Source organism: Saccopteryx leptura, chromosome 3 (genome assembly GCF_036850995.1).
Source record: "Saccopteryx leptura isolate mSacLep1 chromosome 3, mSacLep1_pri_phased_curated, whole genome shotgun sequence".
In the NCBI taxonomy this organism is placed as follows: Eukaryota; Metazoa; Chordata; class Mammalia; order Chiroptera; family Emballonuridae; genus Saccopteryx; species Saccopteryx leptura.
The window spans coordinates 27,299,057-27,321,219 of record NC_089505.1 but is presented as its reverse complement, the minus strand read 5'-3'; the positions used below and the strand labels follow the sequence as shown (position 1 = coordinate 27,321,219).

The 22,163-nt window shown below is 42.9% G+C and overlaps 1 pseudogene; it reads left to right on the top strand.

Annotated features, from left to right (window-relative positions):
* The window catches only part of LOC136398137 (phospholipid hydroperoxide glutathione peroxidase pseudogene), a 34,704-nt pseudogene extending 15,341 nt beyond the window's left edge, over positions 1–19,363 (top strand).
* Positions 19,364–22,163: the final 2,800 nt, after the last annotated feature.

The window sequence follows — 22,163 nt, the reverse complement described above, 5'->3', positions numbered from 1 at the left end:
CCACCCTTTTTGATGTGGGGTGGTACAATCCAATCATGCCTCAGAGAAGTGACTTTGTATTAGAGACTTCCCTATTTTGTATATTGGATTAAAGGTTGTGAAGCTACACTATAAAATGGGGGCAGAATGGGATTTGGCTCTTGGTTCCTGAGATTATCATTAGAAGAGAGAGCAGAGGTGAGCAGAGAAAGGCCACGTGGAGGAGGCCAGGAGAAGCAGCCAAGATGGCGGAGTGCTGAGTGAGATGCCAGTTTGTGTAGAGTTTGTGTAGAGAGAAGGAAGGAGATGGGGAATTGAGGAGAATAAGGCTGGTGAGCTAGAAACCTTTGATTCTAGGAAACTCGGATAAGTCAGTGGCTTTGTGAGCACTGAATGTGAGTGGGTTTTGGAACCCAGTGTGTGTTTTTACTTGCCCACCGGGTGCAAGCTAGAATTAAAGAAAATGGCCTATCAGTTTTTGGCTCCATTGTTTCTTTACCGACTGTCCGAATCCAATGCGAACCTGCATGGGCCGGGCTGCTGTGTTGGTGGCCGTGGCTTCTGGCTTTACAGGACCTGAGGACAAATTTGGGCAGTTGAGTCTTATATGCCATTCTGAATTAAGCAGAGGGAGTCAGGGGGACTGGGACTTCAAACAGAAAGTAGGTAATTTATAGGTAGGGAGAAAGATCAAACGCCTGGTGAACAAATTTCTGCTGGACCACCCAGAGACAGTGGAAAACAGAAAAAAAACTTTGCTCGAGTCTTCCCTGCCTGCCACATTTAGTTCATATTATGATGCTAAGGTGATAGCTTCTTTCCTCTAGCATCTAGCCTCTCTAACAGGTTTTTCTATGTCAGTTTTTTTAGGCAGGTAAGGAGTGTTGGGCAGATAAAATATATTATGCTCACTTTGTTAAAGATGGCGCTGCCCACGTTGAAGCCTGTTGCCCAGGTGATATTAATTAATGTGTGTTGGGGCAGGCTGTGGGCAGGATTCTTTTTTTTTTTTTTTTTTTTTTTAATTTTTTTTTTTACAGAGACAGAGAGTGAGTCAGAGAGAGAGGGATAGACAGGGACAGACAGACAGGAATGGAGAGAGATGAGAAGCATCATTGCGCGCTGCAACACCTTAGTTGTTCATTGATTGCTTTTTCATATGTGCCTTGACCATGGGCCTTTGGCAGACCGAGTAACCCCTTGCTGGAGCCAGCAACCTTGGGTTCAAGCTGGTGGGCTTTTGCTCAAACCAGATGAGCCCGCGCTCAAGCTGGCGACCTCAGGGTCTTCCGCATCCAACCTGGGTCTTCCGCATCCCAGTCCGAGGCTCTATCCACTGAGCCACCGCCTGATCAGGCCAGGCAGAATTCTTGTAGCCTGGGGCTTGGTTTTAGGACTAAGCCTTTACCACCCTTTTTGATGTGGGGTGGTGCAATCCCATCATGCCTCAGATAAGTGACTTTGTACTAGTGTAAAGCCAGTAGCCATGGCCACTATCACAGCAGCCCGGCCCATGCAGGTTCGCATTGGATTCGGACAGTTGGTAAAGAAACAATGGAGCCAAAAACTGATGGGCCATTATCTTTAATCCTAGCTTGCACCCGGCGGGCAAGTAAAAACACACACTGGGCTCCAAACCCCACTCACATTCAGTGCTCACAAAGCTACTGACTTATCCGAGTTTCCTAGAATCAAAGGTTTCTAGCTCACCAGACTTATTCCCCTCTGTTCCCCATCTCCTTTTCTCTCCCTGCACAAACTCTGTGCAAACTGGCTTCTCACTCAACACTCTGCCATCTTGGCTGCTTCTCCTGGCCTCCTCCACGTGGCCTGTCTCTGCTCTGCTCTCTAATGATAATCTCAGGAACCGAGAGAGCAAGCTCCTGCTCTGCCCCCATTTTATAGTGTAGATTCATAACCTTTAATCCAATATACAAAATAGGAAAGTTTCTAATACAAAGTCACTTATCTGAGGCATGATGGGATTGTACCACCCCACATCAAAAAGGGTGGGAAAGGCTTAGTCCTAAAACCAAGCCCCAGGCTACAAGGATTCTGCCTGCCCACAGCCCGCCCCCAACATACATTAATATCACCTGGGTGATGGCCTCCACGTGGGCAGCGCCATCTTTAACAAAGTGAGCATAATATATTTTATCTGCCCAACAACTAGAGACTTCCCTATTTTGTATATTAGATTAAAGGTTTTGATTTCTGCACTATAAAGTGGGGCAGACCAGGAGCTTGCTCTTTCTCGATTCCTGAGATTAGCATTAGAAGAGACAGCAGAGAAAAGAGAGCAGAGAAAGGCCACGTGGAGGAGGCCAGGAGAAGCAGCCAAGATGGTGGAGTGCTGAGAGAGAAGCCAGTTTGTTCAGTTTGTGCAGAGAGAAGGAGATGGGGAACAGAGGTGAATAAGTCTAGTGAGCTAGAGACCTTTGATTCTAGGAAACTCGGATAAGTCAGTAGCTTTGTGAGCACTGAATGAGTGGGTTTTGGAGCCCAGTGTGTGTTTTTACTTTCCCACCAGGTGCAAGCTAGGATTAAAGCTAATGGCCCACCAGTTTCTGGCTCCATTGTTTCATTACCGTCTGTCTGAATCCAATGAGAACCTGCATGGGCCAGGCAGCTGTGATGGTGGCCGTGGATACTGGCTTTACAAGGGGAAAAGTTCAAAGTTGTTTTTTCTTCCTGAATCTTTTGCTTCTTGAAAATAACCATCTTGAAACAATCAGTATCCCAAGGAATATTTTGCGGTGACAACAGTGCTGCTTCCTCTCAGATGCCACTGGTGGCTTCTTATTTTTACCCATGAGTCTGTCTCAGCTAAAGGTGGAGAATAACACTTGTTACAGTCTGATCTAAAGTGGAGATGTTTAGCTTGCGGCCGTGGTCCTACTGACTGTATTTAACATTTCTGTTAATCTTTCACATTGCAGGTGGCCTGAGCATACACACCATCTCTTACTACTGACCGACGGGACTGATATAATAATAGTAACAGGAAATTATTGTTTGTTTTACAGCTTAGGGAGCACTTTTAAATAGCCATTGTATTTTCAGACTCCCACAATTGTAAGCTGTAGATAGCACTATCATTGGTTATTATCATTTTTATATAAGCAGTGCAGAAACTAAAAAGAATTAATACTTTTCTTCCCACTTTCTAAGTTCTAATAACTGATCTAACAATCAAATTAACAGAGCTTAACAAGAGAAATCAAATTTTAGTGCATGCACACAGGTCACTCACATATGCGTGAAAATTCCAATGATAACGGGGCAACATTGGGTATAGATGACATTTGGGCATAGGAGAAAATAGGGTTGAACGGGGTATTAGATTTCAAAAGTTACAGGTGACAGAGGAAGAGTGGAATGGCGCTCTTAATACATGGCAGGTAAGTTCTTGCTAGGCAGCTCAGAAACAACGGGACACAGAAGGTATCTAATCAACAGGCCTCTGCCTGAAGCTATGTTATTTACTGCAGTGAACACCTTAAGAGCTACTTCTTGGCCTTAGCCTTTCCATCTGAATCTCTTAGGCACAAAGGGAGAGGGTCAAAGGTTCTTTCTGAGCTTTTTGTTTCTAATAAACAGCTTAAACTCAGTATCCATAAAAGGCAGCTTTAGGGTGGCAGAACTTTGGTTCACTTCGATGGTAACAGGTGTAGATGACCTAAGTGACCTTACCGAAGTCTCAAGCCAGGTGACTTGGTTAGCTGACCATGAAGGCTGGGCTCTTGACCAAACATCCAGGACTCTTTTTACTCTTCCAGAATTTCTACTGTTGGTCAAATAAGTTTTTAAATATGACATGTATGCTTGCTCGCTTTGGGTGTGGGAGACAGGCTGAAAGCTGGCAAAGTTATTACAACCTAAGGCTTAGTTTTAAAACTAAGCTTTTCCTCACACCCTTGACTGATTGCATGATAGGGGGTGGTGCACTCTTATGAGGAATCCCATTATGCCTCAGATAAGTGACTTTGTATCAGAGACTTACTTATTTGTATATTGGATTAAAGGTTTTGATTTCTACACTATAAAATGGGGACAGACCGGGGGCTCACACTCTCAATTTCTGCTGTCACCATTGCCGGGGCCTCCCTGATCTCTTACCCTTGTCTTTTCTTGTGGCTTGCCTGTCTTGGTGAGACACCAATAAACAGAATGGCCCACCATCCTCCGACTCCGCCATTTCTTTACCGTCTGCCCGAATCCAATGGAAACCTGCATGTGAATGGCCATGATGGCGGCTCCTGGCCTTACACCTACTACCATCTTTCTTCAGGAAGATCTCCTGGGCTCTGATCTCTGGAAGAAAACATATCTTTCAAAGTTGCCAAATAACTTGGTTGGTCTACTTTCTGTCAAAGGCTTCCATGAATCATGAGAAGAGGAAAGTGGTAAATTGTGCTAAATAGATGAGTCATTGTTTCAAGATTGAGGAAGCCAAGATTTTATCTTGGGGACTTTTCAGGAGGATGATGAGAGTTTCTTGATGTTAAAAACAAATAAGCAGAAGAAAGAAGGAAAATAGACGCCAAGTGTTTATTTTCTCTTCTCCCTTTTGGTGCACATATTTCCTAGTACGTTTCCCACTGGCCTTGTTTCTTACTCACTTTAACAACTTTTTCTTTAAAATGCTCATCAGTTAAAAATCATTTTTATTTCCCAATATTGTAGTTAGTTCTCTCTATATCATATCCATGAAGGGGACTCAAGTTTTGCCACCCTGAAGCTGCCTTTTAGGATATTAATGTTGACCTATTTATTAAGAAAGAAAGGCCTGACCAGGTGATGACACAGTAGATAGAGAGTTGGACTGGGACCCAGAGGACCCAGGTTTGAAACTGCAGTTCACCAGCTTGAGTGTGGGCTCGCCAGCTTGAGCACAGGGTTGCTGGCTTGAGCATGAGATCAGAGACATAACCCCATGGTGGCTGGCTTGAGCCCAAAGGTCTCTGGCTTGAATCCCAAGGTCTCTGGCTTGAGCCCAAGGTTGCTGGCTTAAGCAAGGGGTCACTCACTCTGCTGTAGCCCCCCCCCCCCATCAAGAGAAAGCTATCAATGAACAACTAAGGAGTTGCAATAAGAATTGATGCTTCTCATCTCTCTCCCTTCCTGTCTGTCCCTATCTGTCCCTCTCACTGTCTTTCTCTGCCTCTGTCAAAAAAAAAAAAAAAAAAATAGAAAAAAGAAAGAAAGAGAGAGAGAGGGAAAGAAAGAAAGAAAAAGGTTTTGAGTTTTAAGTTTGTAAAATATAATTTTTGTGTTTGCTTGCTTATAGTTTGCATTGGAGGCCGGGCAGCACCAAGTATATGTGGATCTGTGAAATTGCAAATTACCTTCCTGACTGGGAAGGGCCATTGTTTTGTTAATGTTTGCTGGAGGAGAGGTTTTTACCCCTGAAAGTTTTAAAAAGAAAGAGTAGAAGGAGAGGAGGGAAAAAAGAGATCACGTTTGCAAAGTGAGAGCAGAGAGAGATGCAGAGTTCTGAAGGAGAAGCCATGTTTGGCAGAGAGAGAGAGAAGGTGTGCATATGGGGAACCAGAGCTGAGGGGTTTTGGGGGTTTTGAGGGTTTTTGATTCTAGGAGAAACTGGAGAAGATTCTCCTGGTTGTGGAACCAGAGAATGTGTCAGTGGCTTTGGAAGCCCTGAGTGAAAGGGAAGTGTTTTCCCTGTGTGTTGCTCATCGGCTGGTGCAAGACTTCAATAAAGGAATGGCCCACTGTAAGGCCAGTAGTCACGGCCATCACTGCCAGGCAGGTGCAGGTTCCCATTAGATTCATGCAAACGGTAAAGAAACAGTGGAGCCAAAAACTGGTGGGCCATTCCTTTATTCCAGCCTCGCACCCAGCAGGCAAGTAAAAACACACAGGGCTCCAAAACCCACTCATTCAGAGCTCACAAAGCTACTGACACATCCAGGATTTCCTAGAATCAAAGGCCCCCACCAGTCTAAGTCACCTCTGGTTCCCCATCTGCCATCATGGCTTCTTACTCTGCAAAACTGGCTTATCTCTCCTTCCCTTCCATCTTGGCTTTTTTTTTCTTCTCCACCTTTCTCCTTATAAAAAACTACCTGGGCCCACAAAGACCCTCCTCCAGCACACATTAGCATAACACTGGCCCTTCCCAAGCAGGAAGGTAATCAGCAGCCTCCCCCGGGCAGCACCATTCATGAGGGCAGTGGCCATCTTTAACAATAAAAGTGCGCAAACTCAGAAAATACAGATTTTAAAGACTCATTTGCCCAACAACCACCATTTTTTGGCTCCACTGTTTCTTTATTGTCTCTGAATTCATTGGAAACCTGCATGTGCATGGCCGTGATGGTTGTTACTACTGGCCATACGGAAGGAAGGAAGGAAGGAAGGAAGGAAGGAAGGAAGGAAGGAAGGAAGGAAGGAAGGAAGGAAGGAAGGAAAGAGAGAGAGAGAAAGAAAAGACTCACAAAGAACATTTAACCCTCTTCCTTTTCTTGCCCAAAGAGACTCAGACAGACAACCCGTTTTATGAAGGGAGCCTTGGCTTAATCACCTTAAGAATATACACCCTAGCATAGGTCAGAACAACTCCAAGCTTTTTACCCCTGTGCTCCATTGTTTCTGAGTTGCCTAGTGAAAATTTTCCTGCCTTGTATGTGCCCTCAACAACCTGTAAATTGCCCATTCTTACTTCTGAAATCTAATACACTGCCCTTTCCTTTCTCCTTTGTCCAAAATGTCATATATACCCAATGTTACCTCACTGTCTTAGAATTCACATGCTTATGTGAATTACTTATGTGCATGTATTAAAAATTTTATCTCTTCCTGTTAATTTATTAACCTAGTTAGAAGAACTTAGAAGTGAAATGTAGAAAAGAAAGGCTCTTAGCCTAAGTAACTTTTAGCAGAACTTACTGTTGGGCAGATAAAGTATATTATGCTCACTTTGTTAAAGATGGTGCTGCCCATGTGGAAGCCTATTGCCCAGGTGATAATATTAATTGCCCTTCTTGCTTGGAATGGGCGTGATTATATTAATGTGTGTTGGGGGCGGGCTGTGGGCAGGCAGGATCCTTGTAGCCTGGGGCTTGGTTTTAGCACTAAGCCTTTCCCACCCTTTCTGATGTGGGATGGTGCACTCTTATGAGGAATCCATTATGCTTCAGATAAGTGACTTTGTATCAGAGACTTCCCTGTTTGTATATTGGATTAAAGGTTTTGATTTCTATACTATACAGTGGGGCAGACCAGGAGCTTGCTCTCTCTCGGTTCCTGAGATTAGCATTAGAGAGGAGAGCAGAGAAAGGCCATGTGGAGGAGACCAGAAGAGGCAGCCAAGATGGTGGAGTGCTGAAGGAGAAGCCAGTTTGTGCAGAGAGAAGGAGATGGGGCACAGAGGTGAATAGGCTAGTGAACTAGAAATTTGATTCTAGGAAACTCGGATAAATCAGTAGCTTTGTGAGCACTGAATGAGTGCATTTTGGAGTGCAGTGTGTGTTTTTACTTGCCCGCCGGGTGCAAGCTAGGATTAAAGATGATGGCCCACCAGTTCTTGGCTCCGTTGTTTCATTACCGTCTGTCCGAATCTAATGTGAACCTGCATGGGCCAGGTGGCTGTGATGGTGGCGTGGCTACTGGCCTTACACTTAGTTTCTCTAAAACAAAGAGATTTTTAGCAGAACTTTCTTTTTCTAAAAAAGACTCCCTACCCCTGGCCTTGGGGCTAGTTTTGCAAGATTGCAGATGTATCCAGAATGTTTCTCCCTGAATTAATTCTATAAACATTGTGAATGAGTTTGTTTCACTGCTTTGTTTTACTGCTAGGCTCCCCCTTCTCCCCACACCCTGGTCAGAATGTAATTTTGCCTTTAAAAGTTTGCTTCTGAGTGTGTTTGGAGCCGCAAGTTTTTGGAATGCTAGTTCCCTCGTTAGTCACCAACTTTTTGTAATAAAGACTCCTTAATTTGACTACTTAATTGTGTGGCAAACGTTTGTTTCTCACTGTTCCAATGTAACAGAGGTGTAAAAAAAGTATTCATTTTTTTTAGCCTCTACATCCTTAATTAACTAATGTGATATGTACTCTTCACCAGGTAGTTTTTCAGGAAAACTTTTCTACTAATACTCAGGTGTGACATTGCTTGCTTCTTTTCTTTCTTTTGCTTATGGCTGTCCTCATTCTCCTCCAGCATTTTATCCCTTTGCAGAAAAGGGTTACTTTACCTCCAGGCCAATAAGGAAAGAGCCATGAATTTCCTCACTGGTAGAAACACATGGATGAGTCATATGAATAGTGTTAGAGTAGGCAGTTAGGTATTAATGAGAGAGAAGAGAGTAAACAGAACAGTCATCTCAAGGAGTAAGTAAGCCAGCATTTTGCTACCAGCTGGACAAGAAGATCTGACTTGGCAGGAAATAGAGCTTTATAGCCACTCCAGGTGTGTGTGTGCGTGTGTAGGGTGGTGCGGTGGGGGAATAACTGGCATCTTCACCAGATTAATGGGGGAGAGAGAAAACGGCCAGGGGGAATTCCTTTTACCGAGTGCATGCGCAGTAGAAGCCAAATGATGAAGCAGAAATGTGAAACGTGCACAGTAGAAGCCAAAACTGCAACCATAAGATGGGTGGGCAGCACTAGCTTGAGAAAATTTAGGAAAAAGGAACTGGATAGGAGGGGGGCACAAGCCCAAGCTCTGGAAAATCCTGGGAATACATTGGATAGTTTGAAAGAAAGCCTGCTTCCTCCTGAACCCAAGGAAATATACCAAAGCCTGATAAAGAACTCAGTGCCTGCCCTCGGAGCACGCCTGTGCCCTTCCGTTTTGGGGGCATATATTTTTGCCTTCTTTTCTTTAAGGGTCCTCACGAGACTTGCAACCAGGAGACCAGTGAGCAGCAGCAGAGGGCTCTCCTTATGCCTCCGTAACTTCCTTTCCTGAGTCCGGGCAGCCGCTGCCCTCTTGCCCGTCTGCTCTCTGCCTCTCCAAGAGTGTACACTTTTTGTGTTAACAAATCTTGCCTCTATCAATTCAGACACCTCCTATGTAAGAGTTCCTGAAGATTTTTTCCCCCATGACACTGTTGAAGAACCTAGTTCCAGATGATGCTGGGTTAGACCTGCCTTGGTCCCGGTCCTTCTCTGGCAACAATAGCATAATTCTTTTCTGTATATGTATGTGCCCGAAACATTTTCTTGCCAGTCTTTATATGTTTTGGGGGCAGTTAATATTAATGTGAAAATCTGGAGGACTAGTTAGTATTAAGGTATTAACTGTCATTATTACTATTTTTTATTAATTTTAATTTATTGTGTTAACATGGATTCAAAGTGTCCCACTGAATATAACTCCCCCCCATGTCCCTATTTATACCCCCTCTCCTCCCCTCCCCCTAACTCCCTTTCCCCTTCCCTCTGGGATTTGCTGTCCTGTTATCTGTATCTCTGTGTTATATATATATAATTTCACTAATCCCTTCACCTTTTCTAACCCCATCCCCTTTGAACTGTTATTATTATTATTTTTAATTAATTGATTAATTTATTTTTTAAAGAGACAGAGAGTGAGATAGACAGGAACAGACAGGAACGAAGAGAGATGAGAAGCATCAATCATTAGTTTTTCATTGCATGTTGCAACACCTTAGTTGTTCATTGATTGCTTTCTCATATGTGCCTTGACCACAGACCTTCAGCAGACCGAGTAACCCCTTGCTGGAGCCAGCGACCTTGGGTTCAAGCTGGTGGGCTTTTGCTCAAACCAGATGAGCCCGTGCTCAAGCTGACGACCTCGGGGTCTCGAACCTGGGTCCTCTGCATCCCAGTCCAATGCTCTATCCTCTGCACCACCGCCTGGTCAGGCTGTTATTATTATTTTTAATTTGGTTACTTATAGTGAGATGAATTAATTTCTTTACTGAGAAAATAGATTAATTAGACAATATTTTTTTAATTACATTTTACTTTCACCATTATTTTGTATTTGTTTCTGATGTACAGCATAGTGGTTAGACAATCATATTACTTTACAGAGTGTTTCCATTCAATATTTTCCATACCTTTCTGGCACCATATATAGTTATCACAATATTATTGGCTATATTCCCTATGCTGCACTTGATACCCCCCAGACTATTTTGTAACTGAAAATTTGTATTTCTTTTCTGTTTTCTTTTTTTTTTTTTGTATTTTTTCTGAAGCTAGAAATGGGGAGAGACAGTCAGACAGACTCCCGCATGCGCCCGACCGGGATCCACCCGGCACGCCCACCAGGGAGCGACGCTCTGCCCACCAGGGGGCGATGCTCTGCCCCTCTGGGGCGTCGCTCTGCCACGACCAGAGCCACTCTAGCACCTGGGGCAGAGGCCGAGGAGCCATCCTCAGCGCCCGGGCCATCTCTGCTCCAATGGAGCCTCGGCTGCGGGAAGGGAAGAGAGAGACAGAGAGGAAGGAGAGGGGAAGGGGTGGAGAAGCAGATGGGTGCTTCTGTGTGCCCTTGCCGGGAATCGAACCCGGGACTTCTACACGCCAGGCCGACGCTCTACCACTGAGTCAACTGGCCAGGGCCTGAAAATTTGTATTTCTTAATTTCTTCACCTCTTTTACCCTGTCCTCCAAACCCCCACCCCCCTGGAAACTATCATAATTGGACAATGTTATGTTTGCACATAGTTTTATGAAGACATCAAGGATCTTTAAAATATTTAATTTTGCCTTTTTCTGAAAGAGAACTATAATACTTTTTCTTTAAAAAATTTTAGCCCATGCCTGACCAGGTGGTGGCGCAATGGATAGAGCATTGAACTGGGATGCAGAGGACTCAGATTTGAGACATCGAGGTTGCCAGCTTGAGAGCGGGCTCATCTGGTTTGAGCAAAGCTCACCAGCTTGGACCCAAGGTCACTGGCTTGAGCAAGGGGTTACTGAGTTTGCTGAAGGCCCACAGTCAAGGCACACATGAAAAAGCAATCAATGAACAACTAAGGTGTGCAACAAAAAACTAATGATTGATGCTTCTCATCTCTCTCCGTTCCTTTCTGTCTATCCCTCTCTCTGACTCTCTCTGTCTCTGTCTCTGTAAAAAAAAAAAAAAAAAAAAAAAAATTTAGCCCTGGTAGGTGGCTCAGTTAGAGCTTCATCCCAATATGCCAAAGTTGAGGGTTTGAATGTGCCCCTTGGTCAGGGCATATTCAAAAGGCAACAAATGAATAAATAAATAAGTGAAACAACAAATTGATGTTTTTCTCTCTATGTCTTTTTCTTCCTCTCATTTTCAATAAATAAAAATTTTAAAAAATTTAATATACACATAAGAAAGCATATATATCATAAGAAAGCATAATTATTATTTTTGTGTGTGTGTGACAGAGACAGAGAGAGTCAGGGAGAGGAACAAATAGGGACAGACAGACAGGAAGGGAGAGGGATGAGAAGCATCAATTCTTCGTTGCAGCACCTTAGTTGTTCATTGATTGCTTTCTCATGTGTGCCTTGACAGGGGTGGGGGCCTTCAGCAGACAGAGTGGCCCCTTGCTCAAGCCAGCGACCTTGGGCTCAAGCTGGTGAGCTTTGCTCAAACCAGATGAGCCCGCGCTTAAGATGGTGACCTCGGGGTCTGGGTCCTCTGTGTCCCAGTCCTATGCTCTATCCACTGCAACACCGCCTGGTCAAGCTAATTATTCATTTTTAAAAACTAAATATACTCAAGTAACCAGCATTCAGAAGAAACAGAACATTACCAGCACCCCATAATTCCCCTTGTGTTGTTTGCCCAAAAGAGAGAGAAAAAAATGGTTTAAAAATAGTTTAATGCCTGGCCTCTGGTGGCGCAGTGGATCAATAGTCGACCTGAAAATGCTGAGGTTGCCAGTTCAAAACCCTGGGCTGCCTGGTCAAGGCACATATGGGAGTTAATGCTTCCTGCTCCTCCCCCCTTCTTTCTCTCTATCTCTCTCTCTTCTCTCTAAAATGAATAAATAAAAAAAATTACAAAAAAATAGTTTAAAATGGTACCTTCTAAGATATAGAAGGATATATATATTTATCATTATAGATTAAATCTGTGGTTAAAAGTAGTGTTCACTTTCTTTGATTCACATATATTCCAGGTGCTTTGGGCCTCTTGGAATTTATAAACACTCAACCTTGGCATCACTTGTTTATTATCAGCTTTAACCTTTCAGTGTAAACTATAGAGAGTCCCTAATGAAGACAGCCCCTCCCTTTCTGGCAGTTACTCATTGTTTTCTGTGCCCATTCCCATGATCTTTGGCTCTCCATATTTCCCTCCTTAGCCCCAGAAGAACTACTGTCCTGACTTCTAACACTAGAGATTGGGTAGGCCTGTTTCTGTGCTTTATATATATAAATGGAATCATCTTGTGTGTACTCTTCTGTGTCTAGCTTCCTTTATTAACCATCAAAATTTTGAAGTGGTTTTTGATGTTGTTTTCAATACTTTCTCATGTACGAAGGCTAAAATGTGCAGAAAAGAGTAAAGAAATGGAAAAATAATAAGCATGATATTACCACCTATAGAGAAATACTAAAACTTTTGGCTATTTCTTTCCAATCTGTTTTGTATAAAATGTTTTAAAAATTTACATAACTAAGATGTGCTGAGTATTCAGTTTGAGCTCTGCCTTATTTTGACTTAATATTGTCTGGTATTTTAGCATTTTCTTTTGCATTAGTGATTCTTCATAAATATCATTGTAAAAGGCTGGGCATCGTCATCTCATAAATGAACCATCATGTCGTTACTCATTGTCCATAGGGTAAACATTTAGTGTTTCCAGTTACTTACCAAGCAAGTAATGCAGTGGTTCACATCTCCATACCTAAACCTTTTTCTGCATTCTCAATATTTACTAGGTATGTTAACGCAGAATAGACCATTGTTAGTGCAAGAAAAGGGGAAGGGAAACAAGGAGGGTTATGTCATCCACTAAATAAGGGAGTCAGTAGTCCTGAGACTAGACAAAACAAGGTAACCAAGCGTCCTAACAGTTACAAGAAAAAACTGCAAAGGGGAACCTTGAAACCCTGTCTATTAGCCCTGATAACAGGAAAACAAAGCCTTGAAGCCTAGAATATATAACTCCTAAGACCCCAACAGGCAGGGTGCTCAGACTAGTTGAGTTTGTCCGCTTATGCCTTGTGCCAGTGTATATCTTTGCTTAATAAACTGTTCGCTTTGCTTGAATGCTGCATCCTGTCTTCCAGCTGAACTCTTTCTTGTGAGAACGTGACAAGAATCAAGGAGGGAGAGGCCCTCTTGGACTTGGTTCTTCCTTGGTGACAGGTAGCTATCTAGATGTAACATTACTTGTCAAAGTGTCTGAACATTTTAGATTCATTTGCTAAACATATTAAAAAATATTTTCATGAATATTGTACAATTTATACTCCTGTCAGCAATATAGAAACGTGCCCCTTCTGTGGCATCCTTATTAGTACTGCCTTTTATATTACTAAAAAAGATGTCTGCTTTAATGGGGGGGAAAATTGAATCGATTCAGCCTTAAAATGAAGTTGAGTATTATCTCATGTTTACTTGTTATTTGCATTTTTTTTATTGCAACAATCAATGCCTTTCTCCCATTGTATGATTTGTAAAATATTGGTATTATTTCTCATAACTCCATCTCAGTGATTCCAAGCATGGGCATTCAGAAATCCCAAGAGGCCCAAAGCATCTGGAAGATAAGTGAAACAAATGAAGGGAACACCATTTCTAAATAAAGATTGAACCTATAATGATATAACCTTCTGTATCCCGGAAGCCACCATTTCTAAAGGCACTTAGATCACTACAGGGTATGAAGCTGCGAGCACCTTTTCATGTGCACTTTTCCTTACCTCCATTATGCTTGGCTGCTGTCACTCTTGAAACTTGCTCCTAATTGAGACATCATTCATACACTGTACCTTGAGACCACAAAGAGACCGCTTTTCTTCAACTTAATATTCCAAAGTCTGACACATAACATGCTGATTAATGGAAAGCAGTTTTAGGATTTTATTTATTTATTTATTTTTGCTACTGAAACTCATAATGTTGGTTTTTGATGAGTCTGTGTAGAGAAATCAAACTTTGAATGACAAGTTTTAAACTCCTCGCTTAAATAATTTAAACAGAAAAAGTCTACTGTTATATGTAAAGGTAACTTTGTTCTATATTCTTTTACACTCCTGATCAATTTAAAAAATGTATTATAACTTTTCTTCTTTTATTTATTTTTTTTGTATTTTTTTTGTATTTTTTTTTTTTTTTTTGTATTTTTCAGAAGCTGAAAACGGGGAGAGACAGTCAGACTCCCGCATACGCCCGACCGGGATCCACCCGGCACGCTCACCAGGGGCAATGCTCTGCCCTCCCGGGCGTCGCTCTGTCGCGACCAGAGCCACTCTAGTGCCTGGGGCAGAGGCCGAGGAGCCATCCCCAGTGCCCAGGCCATCTTTGCTCCAATGGAGCCTCGGCTGCGGGAGGGGAAGAGAGAGACAGAGAGGAAGGAGAGGGGGAGGGGTGGAGAAGCAGATGGGCGCTTCTCCTGTGTGCCCTGGCCGGGAATCGAACCCAGGACTTCTGCACGCCAGGCCGACACTCTACCACTGAGCCAACCGGCCAGGGCCTCTTCTTTTATTTTATATTTGTATTATCTCATCCAGAAGTGTGTATAGTTCTTAATCCTTATTTGTGTTCTAGAAACTGGAAAGAAGGCTCTATTGACCACAAAATCTAAGACAAACCTTACTCTCCGTTCCAGAGCATAAAAGAAATTTTAAATCAAATGTTTAATAAATTGGGGCTCTAAGATGAGCTACATACTATTTCCAGAATTTTTGTATTAGGGAGTCTTGAAAATGTTCAAACTAAAATCTAGAATTACACCTTCCTTTCCTACCCTTCTAACTCTCACTTTCTGTCTTTTCTTTTTCCTTTATTTCTTTTTCATTCTCACATTTCTATCTTCTTTCCTTCTATAATAAATACTGGCCCTGGCTGGTTTGCTCAGTGGTAGAGCGTCGGCCTGGCGTGCAGAAGTCCTGGGTTCGATTCCCGGCCAGGGCACACAGGAGAGGTGCCCATCTGCTTCTCCACCCCCACCCCCTCCTTCCTCTCTGTCTCTCTCTTCCCCTCCCGCAGCCAAGGCTCCATTGGAGCAAAGATGGCCCGGGCGCTGGGGATGGCTCCTTGGCCTCTGCCCCAGGCGCTAGAGTGGCTCTGGTCATGACAGAGCGACGCCTCGGATGGGCAGAGCATCCCCCCTGGTGGGCGTGCTGGGTGGATCCCGGTTGGGCGCATGCGGGAGTCTGTCTGACTGCCTCCCCGTTTCCAGCTTCAGAAATACTTATGTGCCAGTTACTGTTGGTCAACGTAGAAACATCAAAACCAGCCTGGCCAGGCGGTGGCGCAGTGGATGGGGCATCGGACTGGAATGCAGAGGACCCGGGTTCGAGACCTCGAGGTTGCCAGCTTGAGCGCAGGTTCATCTGGCTTGAGCAAAAAGCTCACCAGCTTGGACCCAAGGTCACTGGCCTGAGCAAGGGGTTACTCGGTCTGCTGAAGGCCCACGGTCAAGGCACATGTGAGAAAGTAATCAATGAACAACTAAGGTATCACAACGAAAAACTAATGATTAGTGCTTCTCATCTCTCTCCATTCCTGTCTGTCTGTCCCTATCTATCCCTCATCTATCCCTCTCTCTGACTCTCTCTCTTTGTCACTGTAAAAAATAAAATACAATAAAATAAAATAATAAAATGACAAAATGTTATCTTTAAAAAAAAAAAAGAAACATCGAAACCTATAGAAAACGTTTATGACCTAATTTGAGCCAAACTAAGGACAATTGCTGGGAAGTAAAACCTCAACAAGTTGAGAAAAATGCTCTATAGAATGTCAGTTTTGCAGCTTATTTTATACGTTAGAATCAAAGGAAGGGACGTAAGGCTGGTTGGGTTACGTGAAATTCGTTGGTGGTCGATTAAAGAAGCAGAAGAAAGCTACGTGGGGAAATCTCTGGGACCGAATAAAAGGTGAAACAGAGAGACACATAGTTCTTTTACATAGGTGAGGACAAGGTAGTAAAAAATGAACATTTACAGGACATAGAGATGGTGTGCAAGGGAGGGAGGACAAGATAACAGTGAGGGGCTCTATGGTGTCCTGCTCTGGTGGGGAGGTTGTTCCCTGAGGGGTCTAGAAAAGAAGATTACTCTGCGTTTCAGAGGTATGTTATCTTAGCTGCAAAAAGATTTTTATTGATATTTTGGCTGCCTCTTATAATCGGCTCACTTAAGACAAAGGCTGACCCTAGTGAAGCAAGCTACCTGCCCAGGAGTTGGCTTGCTGCCCTGACTGCTCTTAGTTAAGAGTTTTTCATGTTCAACCACCCTCTGTAGTTACTTTCAGTCTCTGAAAGTGTAGGACCGGCATCCCCTGACCTTGTTCTAGATGTCAGGTGGAATTAAAAAAAACAAAAAAACAAACAAACCAAAAGCAAGTGAGGGAAAAATACTAAACACTTGTCTATTCTTACACAATTACCTGTTGAGCTGAGAGTGTGACATTCAGGATAGACACCCCTAGCTAGAATTTTAAGGATACACAGAACAGTCTGGGTGGGATAGGCTAGACCTCACCAACCTGCAAACTCTTGCAGGTTAAGAAGTGTCCTGATTCTAAGATGCTCATTTGAGAGGAATGTTTTAAAATACAATAGTTAAAATAAATAAAAGAATATATGGAGGAAAGAGCAAAGGCCTTTGAACTTGTTTTCTGAAAATACCTATAGTGAAGGGGAAAGAGAATTTCCTAAAAGTAAATGAAATCACTGATTCCAGAAACAGATCTGGTTTTGATTCTTGGCTAATTCATTTATTTCATTTATTAGCTATGCAACCTATTCTTCAAGCTTTCTTTCCCTTACCTGTAAAAAGAGGGTGATAATGATGATTTTTTTTCATAGTTTTTGGAAGAATAAATGCAATAACTATATAAAGCAGTATAGTGCCTTGTGCATAATAAGCACTTAATAACTATTATTTCTATAACTTACAGAAGGAGGTATTTCATATCAAAAAGTACATAGCCTGACCAGGTGGTAGCGCAGTGGATAGAGCGTCAGACTGGGAAGCAGAGGACCCAGGTTCGAGACCCCAAGGTTGCCAGCTTGAGCACGGGCTCATCTGGTTTAAGCAAAGCTCACCAGCTTGGACCCAAGGTTGCTGGCTCAAGCAAGGGGTTACTCGGTCTGCTGTAGCCCCACGGTCAAGGCACATATGAGAAAGCAATCAATGAACAACTAAGGTGTCGCAACATGCAACGAAAAACTAATGATTGATGCTTCTCATCTCTCCATTGATGCTTCTCATCTCTCTCATCTTCCTGTCTGTCTGTCCCTGTCTATCCCTCTCTCTGACTGTAAAAAACAAACAAACAAAAATACATAAAGCTACATTAAAAAATGTCCCTTTTTCCGTAGTCCCAGCTTTTAATTTATTATTTTCAGTTGCTCCACTTTAAGGATGTTGGTTGTACATGCTGAGACTGTGGTTTGGTCGGTGGGAAGTTACACAATGTGCTTTATTTATGCTGACCATTTGAGAAATTCCTCTGTTGCTACAAGGAGTTGGCATTTCTGAATAACCTAAAGCATGGTTTAAAAATGAGAATTTCTGGGTATTGAGAATAACGAGTATGCCTCCGAATTATTGTTCAGCTGTCCTTCCTGTTTACAATAGAATGAGAAGTGTTTTAGATTGGCAGCCTGTTCTGGTTGTTGAGACTAGAACCCACAGTATTTCTTGTCTCCTTTACTTTGCCTCTAATTCTTATACTGGATATTCATTTATCAAAAACTGGAGGATAGTCTTATTCTTTATTATTTAATAGACAGATTTATTAGGGAGAACTTTTTTTATTGTTTTAAAGTTAGCCACAGTGAGCCAGCTGTGCCACCTGCTGAAGCTGGTGCTTGTGTGTGGGGCTCTGGCACACCCGGCCTGGCCAGCACCACGTGTGCGTTCCGTGAGGACTGGTCCCGTGCTCAGCTCGTGCACGAGTTCTCCGCCAAGGACATCCATGGACTCGTGGTTAACCCGAACAAGTACCAGGGCTTCCTGTGCATGGCCATCACCGTGGCCTTGGAATGAGGCAGAAGGGATGTAAACTACTTCAGCTCATGGGCCTGCATGCCCGATAAGCTGAGTGTAGCTTACTGAGCCGGGCTTGTCCTGGCACAATTCAAGAGACAGGAGCTGTAACCAAAAGAAATGACCCACAGGTTTTTGGCTGCCTGTGCAACAAAAGCCTACTCGTGACACAGGTGCTGGTGAGAAGGAAAGAGGTTCATTCAAGTGCCAGCCGCCTGAAATGATGGGGGCTCCTGTCCTCAAACACCCGTCTTACTCTTTGGTGCAAGCAGGGGTTTTTATAATGAAAGATGGAGTGGGGAATGAACAGGAAATGGAACGAAGGAATTTAAAGGAGGGGGTTGAGAGTTCTTTGATGGGGGGTGGGGAGCTACATGCAAGCTTGCCCAGTGCACTCTGATAACTGACGGGAAAGCCAGCACATCTCCTGGCACTGACATCTCTGAAGGCTGGAGTCAGTTCCCTGGGCTGTCCCAGGAACTGAAGCTAGCAAGTAACTTACAAATTAGGGCTTTTGTTCTATGTAGGAAGTCCTCACAGGTTCCCAAAGTCAGGTTGTTTTCTTGGCCTTGAGCAAGAATTAGAACTGCAAGCTTCAGCATGGTGGGAGGGAGGAGAAGAGGAGGCCAAGGTATAACACCTGCTTATACTTATTCTTCTTGCTTGCATGTTAACACTTGATGTGCATCAGCCGGGGGGAACAGGCCTCTTAACTGTAACACAAACTTGGTCATAGGTGAAAGCACAGGATCGATTATATACTTCGGATTTGTTACACGATATATAAATGTGATCACTGAACTAGTGATAATTGAATCATGGTTATAAGAGCAGCATATCAGATATAACATTTTATAAAAATCCTATTATAAGCTCACTCTTTAGTAATTCTTATTTAGCTCTATTTTCTGACTAGTCAGACTAATATCAGTACATCAATAATATAGCATATTCTCAGTTACAGAGCCAGGGACTAACATTAAGATCAAAGAATTTGCCGCTGGGTTTAATGCCCAATTTGATAACTATAACAAGATTTGTGTTGTCGAGAATGAAGCCCATCCAGTGTGGAAGTGAGTGAAAGTCCAGCCCCAAAGGAATGACATCCTGGGAAATGCCATCAAATAGAACTTGACCAAGTTCCCCATTACTAAAAATGGCTGTCTGGTGAAGAGGTCGGGTCCCATGGAAGAGCCCCTGATCATAGAGAAAAACCTGCCCTGCTACCTTTAGCTCCACAAGTGTGCACCCTCCATCTGAGCCCACTGCCCAGGCCCCTTGGAGCCTGCCCTCGGCCCTCAAGGTAGTCTGTCTAAAAACCAGCTAGCTGGTGGGGCAGACCCAAGAACTCCGCATATACCCCTGCCAGAGGACAGCCCCTTGGCCCAGCCTGGCTCACAGCTCAGCACCCCGACCCCTGGCTGCCTGTGGGAACAAAATATACAAGTTGCCAGGGTGGAGGGATCAGCCATCGTTATTGATAAAGAGAGGCTATAACGCTCTTATTCACACTTCCTTAATTTTTTCATTCCAAAAGGTATGAAGTTTAGATTTTGGAATAATGTCCTAAATTAGTTAAATAAATATTCTTTCAGCCACTAAAGAAGTCTTTATTGAGTCTTTATTTTAAGGACGTGGACTGTTTTTATGGTAATAATTAAAAAAAAAAGTTTCTCACTGGATTCCTTGTGAAAACTGACTGCTTACTAGCAGCAGCTGATCAGGAAATAGGACATTAACTGTAGTCACCGAAAGTGAAACAAGCCAGCGATGAAAGAGGTCCCTAGCTAGCTAGGGACGACAATGTGGGACCGTTTGTTCTTACAGTATCTGGTGTGCATTAGTCAAATATTTGAGGGAACAAACCATAGAACTATGGTGGTTTTCTGGAAGTTCCTTTTACTTTTCGATTGTCCTGATAGGCTGTGACAATTTCTATCACTCTGTGCTTGCTAGAACGTACCAGCTCAGTGCTGGGAATACGTGTGTACTGACTGAAATGAGAATGATATGTCAGAATCAAACTTGCCTTGGTTCCCGGTCCAAAGGAGGAGTCATCACACTAGAGCTACGACTCACATGGCAGTTCTGCCTTTTTCCTGTCCTGTGTTTCTAAGCAAATCATAAAGCCTTAAGCATAAGCATGATTATTGGTCACTATGATTATAATTAGGACAAAAATCAAAGAAATATAAATGCTTAAGTATAATTAATGTTCTCTTACCTGTTTCATAAGTACTCATTCTTCATTGTAAAAAATATTTTTAAAATTTCCCATTAAATTTCAATACTTCATGACTCCAAACTCTCCCATGTGACAGATAGTTTCAGGGCTTGGAGAAGTCTACCCAGTCTTGAGTAAAATCCCTAACATTCTTGCAACTTTCTGACTGTCAAATATTTAAGTCTTGCCAGTTCATTCCAGCCTTTCCTCAAGGTTAGAATGTAAGGCAATTCTCAGAGGGTTTTTTTTTTCTTTCCTTTTTTGCATTTTTCCGAAGCTGGAAACGGGGAGGCAGTCAGACAGACTCCCGCATGCGCCCGACCGGGATCCACCCAGCACGCCCACCAGGGGGCTATGCTCTGCCCATCCGGGGCATCGCTCTGTTGTGACCAGAGCCACTCTAGCGCCTGAGGCAGAGGCCAAGGAGCCATCCTCAGTGCCCAGGCCATCTTTTGCTCCAATGGAGCCTCGGCTGCAGGAGGGAAAGAGAGAGACAGAGAGGAAGGAGAGGGGGAGGGGTGGAGAAGGAGGGGTGGAGAAGCAGATGGGCGCTTCTCCTGTGTGCCCTGGCCGGGAATCGAACCCGGGACTCCTGCACGCCAGGCCGACGCTCTACCACTGAGCCAACCGGCCAGGGCCTTCTCAGAGGTTTTTACATTAACTTTTTCTCTCTGTCTTTCTTCCATAGGGCAGTAAAGGGGAGATTGTGTCTGTCTGTGAAGGACTTCACAGTTCCCTGGATGAACTTTTCTCTCTCTTTCAATCCCAGCTCCAGCTTCATTATTTTCTAATGCACATTAAATAGTCTCTTCACAGCTATCTTTCTCAGAGAGTCAACATACAGAAAACACATTTATAACAAATCTCTACTTTAAAAAATATATTTAAACACTATATTTTATTTAAAATACAGTAAGATTTGAAAACATATATAAGAGATAACCACTTACTGGCCTGTTTTTTTTGTAAGTACCATAAAGGTAGTTACAGAGCCATGTGTGTGAGTGTGTGTGTGTGTGTGTGTTTTGTTATGTATTATTGTCTTTCTTCCCTTCAGTTTTGTCCACTTTTATTAACTTCTGTATTTTCAGCATCTAGAAGAGTACCTGGCACATAAAAGATATTAAAATATTTGTCGAGTGAATAAATTAATGTCTTTTCCTTCCTTTCTAGCTCCTATTAACATGAAAGGGTCCTGCCTTATTGAATTGTGTTTAAAAGATGTATTTGAGTGAGAGCTAAGAGGTTCCAAACAAGGAATTCATAGATTTTAACTGAAGTCACCAAAAGATAGTTATGTGATAGACATGTCTTATCTTCTGAGAATTCTTCAGAGGAAACCTGAATAAGGTGTATTTATTTCATATCTCACAGAAATGTAACAGTTTCTCACAAGAGATTAAGTTGGTGCAAGGGTGTAAAGTCCTGGATTTAGGGTCCAGCTCTCTCTCTTATTATGCCCCGGACCATGAGCAAATTTACTTTGACTTTTCTAGACTTCTGTTAACAGTATCACCAGATTGGATTAATATCTCCATGATTTTCACCCAGCCACAGTTCATAGCACTGTGGGTATACACTATGTCTTTCCCACTTATCACATTATTTTGAATATATCTATGTACATGTGCTTCCCTCACTAGATCTAAGAAACTTGGACTCTACTTCATAAAAATAATTGCTACTATTTTTTGAGTACTTTAAAGTGTCATATTCTACTTAATTGAATGCTTTTAAGAACAATATTGAACATATATCTAACTTCGTTATTTCAGAATAGGAAATTTAAAACTTTGAGAACTTAACCAA